Source organism: Nannobrachium achirus (assembly GCF_963921795.1).
Source record: "Nannobrachium achirus genome assembly, chromosome: 6".
NCBI lineage: Eukaryota > Metazoa > Chordata > Actinopteri > Myctophiformes > Myctophidae > Nannobrachium > Nannobrachium achirus.
In genome coordinates this window covers 48,362,569-48,373,569 of record NC_137815.1, presented here as the reverse complement: position 1 = coordinate 48,373,569, position 11,001 = coordinate 48,362,569, and the positions used below count along the sequence as shown (strand labels likewise).

The 11,001-nt window shown below is 42.4% G+C and overlaps 1 protein-coding gene across 2 annotated transcripts in view; it reads left to right on the top strand.

The window, feature by feature from the left end:
* The first annotated feature begins 1,771 nt into the window (after positions 1 to 1,771).
* pik3c2b (phosphatidylinositol-4-phosphate 3-kinase, catalytic subunit type 2 beta) overlaps positions 1,772 to 11,001 on the top strand; it is an 89,095-nt gene continuing 79,865 nt past the window's right edge. The window contains exon 1 of one of the 2 annotated variants that reach the window (XM_080728992.1): positions 1,772 to 2,059. The gene's annotated coding sequence lies outside the window, so the exon portion shown is untranslated. Of the gene's footprint in view, positions 2,060 to 4,732; positions 4,746 to 11,001 lie in introns of those variants that run through there. The other variant, XM_080728993.1, reaches the window with a different exon arrangement.

The window sequence follows — 11,001 nt, the reverse complement described above, 5'->3', positions numbered from 1 at the left end:
GGTCCAGCACAGACCAGCATGAACCAGCATAGACCAGCACAGACCAGCACCAGCACAAACCAGCACATGTTGTGTTTTACTGCTGGTCTGTGCTGGTGCTGGTCTGTGCTGGTGCTGGTCTGTGCTGGTCTGTGCTGGTCTAAGCTGGTCATATACAAATAGGGACAAACACCCATGTTAACTAACAGGTTCCAGTGGCGCCATGGATAAGAGCAGGACTGAAGTGCCAGAGGTAGTAGGTTCGAATCCCACTCACACCCACAATGTCAAAAATAATGTCACAATCTAATATGGTCAAATACAGAACAGGATTCAAGCACCAGAGCAAAGAGCAAATTAAACTAGCAAAGACCTGGTCCACTTCTCAGGGGGGTCCCCCGGGGTTCCCTGACCACACCAGCACAGACCAGCACCAGCACAGACCAGCAGTAAGCGCTGGTTTGTGCTGGTGCTGGTCTGTGCTGGTTTATGCTGGTTTAGATGGTGGGACCAGCACAAACCAGCACCAGCACCAGCACAGACCAGACGAAAACACAACATGCGCTGGTTTGTGCTGGTGCTGGTCTTGTGCTGGTTTTTCTAGCAGGGCATTGTGAACCCAGACATGTTGAGTGTACCAAAGTTTTATGTTAGAAATGTTGAGTATGCGTACCCAGCATTTAGAAACTGCCAGATGCTAACTTGCATGTTTAGCAATTTACATAATTAGCACAATTCGCTTCAATTAGCATACTCACCTACATGGACAATATTTCACCAATAGTCCCAAGCCATAGGGTTATTTTCGTGCTATTCAGTGTTAAAGGCACCAAATTTGGCCCAGATGTACAGGCCATGCTCTAGTTATTTAGTTAGGGTGCTCGAGCGGAAAAAAACTTCAGGGTCACCATATCGGTAACGTGTCATTAGGTCGAACACCCGGATCGACCACCAAAACCTAACGTTTTTTTTGTGGGCAGTTTAACAAAAACATTTAAAATAGGTATTTCAAAAATGTGTAGGTTATCACAACTACTGCTCATCCCTGGGTCAATGTAGCCTATCACTTGTTGTTATCCTATCCTCATTTTGGTGGCACCAAATTTGATTTGATTACTACAACAGTCTTCATGTGGCGTCTGTGTGCCGCTTGCAACGCATATCCGCAAGATGGCGCTCTCCTCCTCTCCATTGTTCGATTCCCGACCCGAGCTCGCCGGAGTACGTTACAGCAAAATTGGTAACCTATCGAAATGTGTTGGCGCGGGGGACGGGTCACTTTTGGTTTGCGTCCTCCTGGCTCAGCTGTTAGTATTGTATGCATTAATTTGCTACACTTTCTAGCCACCTGCCCAGACACATACTAACCACAGATAAAAGAAGGCTAGAGAATGGAATACAACCACCAAGGAGTCAAGGACTACAAACACTTGATTGACATTTAGAGTATGAAACAGAGCTGCTACCTTTAAAATAATTTAAAATCTGAGTTTTTATTGTTCCTATACTATTTAAATCGTATTGAGAAAGAAAAGAATGCTGCTATTTGTTCCAAAAGCTTTAGAATACCACGCCGTTCGCCTGCCTGACCGTTCTCTTTGGCATGTTTTCGCATGCCAATAACAATAAAGCTCCTTTGAACTTAATTGAAAAAATATATGCGTTGTCGGAACAGTGACATCTGGAGCAACCATATTCGATGGCTCCTCAGTGTCCGTGTAACAGTAGCTGACCGTGCAGACGCCGCTGAAAGAGAGAGAGGGCGATGCACAGAAAAAGCGAAAACCTCTGCAAGACGGCATCCAAATACCCGGGACAGCGAGGAGAGGAGGGTCGCATTGTTCAATGTACACAACACGGGGACCAGCCAGCTAGGGCACCCATGATGTCGACGTGATACGTGTGCGAAATAACGGCCAATATCAGAAGACGGAAACTATTAATCGCTCGGGAATTTATATACAGATCAGCATCAACAATTACACACTGGAATCAATAATTTCTTGTTTTATGGCAAGGAAAATTAACCGCTTTAAAATGGCAACCGCCAGCTCCCGGCGGCCATAGACTTAAGAAACAGGTAAGGCATTTTTTTTAGAATATTATATTTATTCAAAAGGGTTCGCTTATAAGCCGTTACTGTAGCAGCTGCTGTATTTGGTTTTTGACAAGTTGCAGGCTAGTCGTCCACTTGTCGTAGCCCCACAATAACTGCGCTATTGCATGGTGGTGGTCACAAAAATGACGCTAGTCAGTTGCTCTGGCGAGAGGGCGAGCCTGCCTGCATGCATTGCAAACAGTCATTTTGCAATCCCATGTTAACGGACTGCACAAGTTGAAACTGATAAGAATGTTGTTGGAATTGGATTAAACACATTTTTATTCCAGACGAAATTCGCTTTATGTCAGACTCAGATGTCAGAATAATGACAACTTGGTGTACTGTAGACTCATATTGCACCAAGCCAAAGCAAGCAGTCAGGGGAGCCTGGGGCTCAGATAGTAGCAGCTGTCAAAGAGATGCTTGAAAACACTCACACTATCTAAAATCACTTCAACAAATTATGTTAGTTTCACCATGACATTAGGGCATTTTTGTTTTGTAATTGTAAGGCACCCAGTGGTTGGGTTTGGTCTTTCCACACAAGATGTACTGTAGGCTATTTGAGCTGACTGTGACTTGTTTATAGAGACATTTATCATTTTATGCTTCATACTGACAATTACCTGAAACAAAAAAAAAAGGACTTAAACCCTAGATGAGTTTGACCTGAGTTTGGCCTGTTTGACTATATATTAGTCCTGCTATAAGCCATTGTTTTGTCACTTTTAGTTTTCATTTCAATGTAGCCTATATTGTCGTTCTATTTTGATAGCATCAGAGTCAGTCAAGGAATCAGAGGTCACAGATAGGGGGACATAAACAAAGGAGCACTTACCTTATCTTCTTATAATTGGTCTCAAATCCTCATTAGAAGATGGCACAATTTCAGAAACCTGCCTCCCAATGACATTATCGATGGGGTTGCCTGCCAAGATAATAGAAACTACAGCCTTTCTCTTCATGGAAAGGTAGCATGCTGACATACAATAGAAGCCTTTGTTCTTGCATTAATTCAAAAATAAAAGTGTGGAATCTTACTTAAAATTACCAAACCTTCCTATACTGACAATGTCATTGGTAGTCTTAGTGGTCCACAGCCCTCCTCTTTAGACACAGACCAAGTGCCATGATGAGTATGACGACCAGTTATATGAAGAACATAGGTAAAGAGCCCTATTATACTTAGTCACACAAAAGCAAAACTATATGTTCACTATTTTTTAGCATTTCTCTGACATATTTTGCCAAAAATCATCAGCAAAGAGCTTGGATTTAGGTTTGAGTTGTAGCACACAGAAATATAGTGACCGTGACACTGACACAATGCAGACTTATACATTGTACATTATCCAAGCATCAGTGACAGTGAATATTATGTTCTGTTTTACATTGTGGATGGAGTGCAAGTGTATCCTCACTGACCTCTGACACTGAGCCTAATCAGAACTGAACTGAACTTCCATTGACAAAACAATAACTAAAGTGTACAGTACAGTGCTGGGAGGCGTGAGTGCCAGAGACGGGAGAAACACCCGTGTACTGTACTTCTCCCCCTGTGTTTACTAATTCTTCAACACACAATGCTACATGTTTTGGTTCATTCCCTGCATTTGACGCGGATTGCATTCATAACCGAACTCTGGGGCACTTGTAAGGGAAGCGAGACCACAGTTTTTAGAGTTTTACAGTTTTTATATTTGTTTGTTTGATCCGCATCAGTATTCAGATGAGCCTTCACACCAGCTCAAACGAAGGGCACTTTCCAACAATGCGCTCCAGGATTTGTTTTAATCGCAGTAAAACATCCTGGTGAGAATGTGCCCTTTAAATATGAAAGGTATTATTAGGCTAGGTTTCGAATATTTGAAGGGGGCATGTGTCCCCAATTTTATAAAGTGGAATTTGTGTGTGTAAATACAAGGAATGTTTAGATAAAGATCCACTCTGAATCACCACAAATCACTGTGACCCCAGAAGATGTTTAACAAAAATCCAGGAGTCCTAAACATCAGTGGCCCACAAATGATAGCTTAGAAGTGACCTGTTGATAAACCAGAGATGATTTACACTCACAGACGACAGCAACCTGAAACTTGTTTCTGACTAGTGAGAATTTGCCTGATTTTTAAACCTGACTGCAGGTCGGCAGCTGGAGACCTTTGAGGCCGATAGTCAGTGTTAATTATTCTCTAGTGTGAGAGGGCTCAAGACCCCCCAAACTTGGAGGCGAAGTGATAAGATGTCTTAAGATAAAATAAGACTTAATTGATCCCTGACAGAACATTTTATCATAGCAGCTGCAAAGCCTGCAAAGCAACCTACATTACTATATAGGGGGTACAGTGTTTAGCATTAGAAGAGAAGTAAACAGGATTGGACCAACTGGACTTAATTAAAGCAGATGTGCAATGATCAATGTGATAACATAGGAGATATATATATAGTGGAAGACATAACTAGTTCTTGCTTTTTTACGTAAATGGTAATCTGCAAGTTGGTGTCATTATGTTGGCAGATGTTGGCTGCCCATTCTATTTTAATAATTAATCATCACCCCTTTCAATTTCTCCCTGGGTGTCCCTGTGGAGCCCTGTGTCAAACCCATTGATCCAGTCAAACAGTGTGTGCATGTGAACATATGAGGACATATGTTTCTCACAAGGTAAAACATAAAAATATATGACATGTTTAAGGTGGGGTTTTGAATGAGTTTAAACTTGAGGTTGGGGTTAAGGTTAGCTATGTACTATAGCAGGAAGGGGTAAGAATAGGGTATGGAATGAATGCCATTATTAGGAGGTCCTGTGTAGTGTAATGCAATGCCAGCAGTGTGAGAGAGAGAGAGAGAGAGAGAGAGAGAGAGAGAGAGAGAGAGAGAGAGAGAGAGAGAGAGAGAGAGAGAGAGAGAGAGAGAGAGAGAGAGAGAGAGAGAGAGAGAGAGAGAGAGAGAGAAAGTGAGATAGAGAATCAGAGTCAATAACCAGATGGACAGGTTGGACTGTTTGTTGTAGGAACAGCTCTTTTTAGTACTGTCCACCAGTAGGGTTACTTTGAACACAGAGTGAGTTACACTATCAAAGTTAAAGTAACACTCAGGATTGTACTGTGTAGGAGGTGATCTGTATCTTTGTGATACATACTGTAGTATATACTGAATGTTACATTGTTTTTGAGTGAGATTGAGACCAGGCTCGTTTGCTAGTGCAGTTAGTCCCTTTGAGTGGCAGTCGGTCGCAAAAGCAATCCCCACAACAATATTTACTATTCTGTCCCCCTGGTTTACAACTTCTACCAGCGCTGAGTCGGCTCATCCGACCTTAGAAATGCTCGACACAGCGACTTGCTCGCTACCGCTCGCTCGGCGGAGTCTCCGTGGATCAAAGTCGCCTGAGACAGAGACGGCGCGCCTCCGTCATGGTCAATAGAAAATAAGCGCTCCTGGTCTCAATCTCATTGGGTCTCAAAAACACTGTGACATACTCTACCTAGTTGAGCCACCAGAACACCCTGTAAATGAGGATTCCTCAGCCCATGGTCTTCAGGGGACCCCTGGTACAGCTGGTTTTCTAATATATTCTATTGGGAGGTTAATTGTCATTTCAGATATTTACTCAATTACCTGGGATGTCCGGTGAACACAAAGTCAACAGGTGATTCAATGTGGTTAATTTCCGGGTAGGAGCGGGAGAAACAGCAACGTGAGCGATCACACATGGGCTGAAGTACTCTGCTCTAGTCTGCTGTGTACTATATTCCAGAATCCAGGCCAACAGGTCCATAGTTAACCTCATTATCAAGGACAAGTCTCGGTGCTGATCTTCTTCAGCACCAATACCCTTTCATGCAGTCACAGTCACACACATGCAGACCAGGAAGCTGGCCACCACTACACCCAGCGCCTTGTGTAGGTGGTTGCTTTGCTCAGCGAGGGGCCTGTCCATGCACAGTTTATTCAGTGTAACAAGACCTTCAGTGTAGTCCATGAATCAACAATTCTTATACATTATAAACCAGGTTTCAGGACTCACTAAAGATCAACATTTTACACTTTTAAGTCTTCACACTAGGCTACATTATAAACATTAAATTAAAAGCTCACTAGTATAGTGCCAAAATAAAATGTGACTATCTAGTATTAAAGACCAAAGAGGAGAAAATGCTGACTAATGTTTTTTTCACTGCTCGAATGAGCTTATAGCTGTTGTAGCCATGGGAAAAGCCAGTAGCTGGCAGGACTGTATAGCTAGGAATGCCGCCTGTACTCTGTACGGCATACGACTATGTATGGTATAGGAATTCCAGGCTTAGACTGGAGGCTCAGGGATAGGAATGGTCATATTTCGCTCGGAATAGAATAGGCCCACTCTAGTCTCTGTGCCAGCATACACATTAGTCCATTTAACCTTCTCATCTTTATTTAAAATACATGTTTTTGCAACTGCTCATGTCCATTATGAGCCTGTATAGTATGTTTTTCTTCTTATGCCAGAGTGTTGGTTTGCATGCTTGTTTGTGTGTGTGCGTACTTACATTTTGCACTATATCTCTGTCTGTGGCTGATTGGAATTACTGACTAACCAGGTTCTGGAGGCTATATAGGCCTAATTAATTCTATTCACACAGACAGCAGCCAATTTGCTCTCACTGATACATAATTGAAATCACGTGATCAACCAAGGTAATTATATCAGAGAGTTTTTCTGTTGTGCGTCCAGATCAGCGGTCCAGTTATAATGTCAAGGCCTGCTGCTAATATATTATTTATTAGTTGCTAGTTCATTGCTTAAGTTGGTCTGCCCTTTACATTTCTATACTGCATTGTGTATTTATGTTTTGTTTATTTTTTTCAGTCTGATGTCTGTGTTGTTTACATGGCTGCTTGCCCCTGTCTTGCCCTTTGTGAATGATGCACTGTGATTCCACCATTACTTAACATGTCTATAACGATTGCTTGAAAAAAATCTTATCATGAAAACTATGTTAGCTCCGCTTGCTGTCAACTGATTTGTAGTGTTGTGTCGTTCACAAATTATTCATTCAAAAGAGTTTGGGTGAAATAAATTAACTAATGAAAATATTGTTTCATTTTGCAGTCAGTTGTAACCTTTTATCTCCACTTCACAAGCAGATCAAGCCTGAAAAAGAACTACTGCAGACAGTGTGTAAACGGAAGTACGGGAAGTAGAGGGCTACATGTTGTCCATCCTACCAGGACGTCCTGTAGCCCTGACTGTACTTCCAGTACTTCCAGATGGACACTTTAGGTATACATGGTATCCAGCCTAGACATTTGAGCATTCATTTGCACAAAGAAATTGAGAGCGAATTGAACCTGCGAATGAAAGAATGACAGGCTATTTTTCTTCAGTGAACAAAATGTGATCCCGGTGAAGCGATCCTTTAGAGGGAAATTATTTTGCCACACACATACAGTACAGTGCAAAACAACACAACACATCAGGAGTAACAAAACAAACATGACAGAACAGAAAATAAAATTCAGAGCAGAAATGAACGTCAATAAAATGATGAATAGCATTAAAACGTGTATTACACCAATAAATATGAACAACAAAGAAAATACGCAGCGAAATATATGCATGGCAACACATATGGCAGAACACAATAGCAATTGCAGAGCAAGAATGGAGAAAGAAAAACATTTCTCTGGCTCTGTGGATCAAAATGTATATATTTAGTTATTTTCATTTTTGAATGTGAGCATACTGTACATGACATACAGTTTTAAGTATGTCACATTGTTTCTGTTTTCAGTTTCATGTAGACTTTAATGTCTCCCTCGTCTCTATTTCTAGTCACCCTCCCTCTCTACACACGCACGCACGCACGCACGCACGCACGCACGCACGCACGCACGCACACACACACACACACACACACACAGGATCCCAACACAAAGAGCCTTAGTTCAGAAACAGTCTTGCATGGGTATGAGGGTTGTCCTGGTTTTGATTAGTGGTGATTTCTATTACAGTGTCTGATCTCCAGCTTAAAATGACACAATGTAGATTTTACATCCTTGATGTCGAGCTGGGCCTGAAACAAAGTAGAAGATGAATTGAATATACTGCATATTCTTATTTCACGAAGAAGACACAGCCATGACTTATGTTTTATTCTTTTAGTGGAATTTAAAGCTTTGGCTAAACAATTCAAACAAAGTTCCTTATCTTTGATATTAAAAAAAAAAAATGACATTAGGTTGTGCAGTTTCTGACTCTGTGTGCGTGTGTGTGTGTGTGCACGCGCGCGTGGTTCTGTGTACCGTATGTGTGGCCCTCGCCTCACTCTGCCTTTAATGGACACAATGTCCTGGTTGAAACAAGATATGACGAGGCTAAGGGTCAAAGTTCAAGTTAGGGCATGGATGTAGAATGAGTGAAGGTAAACAGAAAAGATGATATGCAGATTTCAGCCAAGCTCTTGTGAAGGCAGGAGGGTGTTTTTTTTTTTTTTTTTAGCTTTTTTATTGTCTCATGCACATTAGTTTACAATACCGCTGTGGCAACACTGCAGGCAGTTAAATTCTTGTACTTAGCGAGCCTCCCCAACAGAGTGTACACAAATAAGGTCAAAACAGTGTGTCTGTGTGTGTGTGTGTGTGTGTGTGTGTGTGTGTGTGTGTGTGTGTGTGTGTGGCCTACTAGGTATAGGGATGAATAGATGGTGTGGGGGTGATCATTTCATCATCAGCCCAGCAATTCTGGCATCAGCTGGCCCCAGTGGGACTATGTTACTGGCTAGGCTGGTTGGAGTGAGTGGGGGTATATGTGTGTGTGTGTGTGCGCGCGTGTGTGTGTGCCCGCGCACGTGTGCTAGTGTCATTCGGATGTGCTGGACCGTGGGGCAGGAGAGTGTATGTGTGCGGCAAAGTGTAAACTGTACTTCCTGACTAGACTGTGTGTGTGTTTCACAGCATGTCACATTATGTCTTGTCAGCATTTCTTTACAGTGTGTGTGTGTGTGTGTGTGTGTGTGTGTGTACGTGTTTGTGTGCACGCGTGTGCTAGTGTCACTGGGATGTGCTGGAGCGTGGGCCAGGCGTGTGTGTGTGTGCGTGTGTGTATGTTTGTATGCCGATGACAGCAGCCCCTTTGTTTTTGAGGTGCCCGAGCCGTGTGAATCTGTCTGAGTATGACCTCGCTCATGTGACACACACACACACACACACACACACACACACACACACACACACACACACACACACACACACACACACACACACACACACACACACACACACACACACAGCCCCCAGCACTGGCCCCTTTGTTCTTTCAGAGTGGGAACCCCCACTCCTGCCCCTAATTTTAAGAGCTTATTTCCCTGTTGGGGATAGATTGCAGGGGTCCCCCCCCTCCCCCCCACACCTTCCCTCCAGCCATCCTTCTCCCCATTAACCCCCGCCCCCATATAAAGTTTCAATAGTACTATGAGCCTTCCTCCATTTAGATCACTGTTTCCCTAACAGTGGGTCAGGATCCATTTTTGGGTCGCAGACAGTCCTTTTTGGAAACATCCCCTTTTATTTCCTTCATTTTTGAAGTTTAAATAAAGGAATCACAACTTTTCCACAATTATATATATATAGAAAAAGGTAATTCATAAATTAAATTTAAAAAAATAATTTCCAGTAGTGAAAGAAGTAGTTCAAAATCGCAGATTTACTAGCTCACAACACGGCACGAAGCTGTGAGCTTGTACATCTGCTGTTTTCACTAGTTTGGGTCCCGGGCAAACTAATCTAATGTCTCTTTTGGGACTTGAGGTCTTTAGACCAGTGGTTCCCTTTTAGCTCAAGACCAAAGAGAGAAATTTGGCCTGGAACTCAAACTAGAGAAAATAGAAGATCTACAAGCTGACATTTTTTAGATTTAGGAAAAGGAAATGGGATTTTTACTCGAGTCGTAAGTGACCCATAAAAATCGCGATTTAGACCATTTAGAGTAGACCATCCTCACCTCCATCCCACACTTCTCATCACTTCTCATCAGTCTGGATGTCTCCCTTTGGGCTAACGGGTGAAGTCTCCAACCCTAGGAACTGCAGACTGGGTGGACGATGATTTATAGTTTATACTACGACCATCAAAAATAACCGATTCCAGTGAAAAACTGATGTGCAATAGGGAATGTTCAGATTACTAATGTAGTATTATATATATAGATGGTGCGGTAAGGTACAGTAGAAGGTACAGTACATCCATACTTAAGCGTTTGTGAGCTTGGTTTGTAGTCCTTTGTTTCCATGGTGTAGCAAGCAACTGATGGAAGCCATGCCATGCATATGATGGAGTTTAAATTTGAACCCAGCGTTCCTAATCTGGGCATGTAATGTAATAGACAAGCATTGGCAGAGAATAGCAGATCTATAGTGGCGCGTTGTGAACTTGCAGATGGGCTATTTTGAGATTAGAAAACGAGGGGACCAGGCATAGACCCCTGGGGGATCCTGGTCAACAAATTATTGGGTTTGGTTTGGTGCATGCATATTGTATCTCTGTGCCAGAGCTTGTGACACAAACTGAGAGCTAATAACAGACCAGACCAGACCATGACACCCACAGTTTTACCAGATAATACAATTGAGAGAATGGTGTACGTTGAGCAGGATTTTTAACCAGTTTTCTTCCATGCATATAATGCATGCATATATACATGCACCCAATTTCCATTGGGACATTTCATATTCAGCTTTTAACAGATTAGTAACAAAATGTGCCAAATGCTGGGGAAATTGAATGTGGCAAAGCAACTGAATCAAACATCATTCTTAAGTCAGGCTGTTAATCAAATGGAGTTTGATCAGTTTAACAACCCCACCCTTCTCAAACACATTGATTTGCTTCCAACTGGTGTGTCAGGTTGTTAGCTCAGAGCTAGACCAGGGGTAGGCAA